Genomic DNA, 1059 nt, shown 5'->3' with positions numbered 1-1059 from the left:
CCTTTAAACCCTGTCTTGTCCTCCTGTTATTTGCTTCTGCTGTACAAGATGTAGCACCTTTTCTCCTCTTTGAACATGGTCCCGTGACACGTGACATGGTAGCATCATTGCAGAAAGGAGCCAGACTTATTTTCAGAGAACTATGTTCACACTTTTCAGCAAAAGTAGCAATGGTTGTAACATATGTATTTCCTTCCTCGGATTTGAAGGCACAATCTACAATGTTTCTTCACTTCTTTTCTGATCTGGGGCATGAAAAACCAAGATTGAGATTTGAACTGTGAGTCTCCTGCATGGCAATATAACGTGTCACTGTCAGGCCAACAAGCCAGCCCTCGGAAGGGTGGTTTTGTTACTGTTGTGTCTGTGTTGCATGATAAACACTCATCATCTCCCTCCTGTGGTCCTGCCTCCGTAAGCCCCTTACCCTAAGATTGGAAAGTAAAGCAAAACCCCCACGTTTCCTACCCCCATTAGAAGAAAACTAACATTCTGACCGTTGTGATCACCTGGAGTACTCTTAGATTATTAGCACTCGGTTCCCTCTGTGTGTGTGTGTGTGTGTGTGTGTGTGTGCGCGCGCGCACATGTATAAGGTAGGCACGTGCATCTTCTGTGTGGACAACAGTGGGTACCCACAGGAGAGCAAATGTTAATTTCATGCTCTTAGTAAAAACATTTAAAAAGATCTTTATTGGATGGAATTATATTTGATGCGAATATTTGATCATTTAAAACTTCAAAAACTTCTAGGTAATTTGCCAAGCTTTTTGACTGCTCACAATACCTTCTAAAAATACTAGTAATTCTTCCTGTCTGTCTAATAAGACATTCATATCTGTAGTTACATTACTAATAGTTATTTCTTAGTCCACTAACTGTTCCCATGTGCCTCTTTTATGCCAAATTAATTTTCATATTTCATGTTGGGACCAAATGGTTTTGCCCATGGCAGACCTCAATTTTATGACCTGCTGATGCTTCTCAGAAAACTGAACAAACGATGAGGACAGCTCTTCTTGAAAAAAAAATTTTTTGTTTTTCCTTCCTAAGTGTGTT

The sequence above is a fragment of the Acinonyx jubatus genome, chromosome C2 (genome assembly GCF_027475565.1).
Source record: "Acinonyx jubatus isolate Ajub_Pintada_27869175 chromosome C2, VMU_Ajub_asm_v1.0, whole genome shotgun sequence".
Taxonomy (NCBI): Eukaryota; Metazoa; Chordata; class Mammalia; order Carnivora; family Felidae; genus Acinonyx; species Acinonyx jubatus.
Note: the sequence above shows the minus strand (reverse complement) of the source record.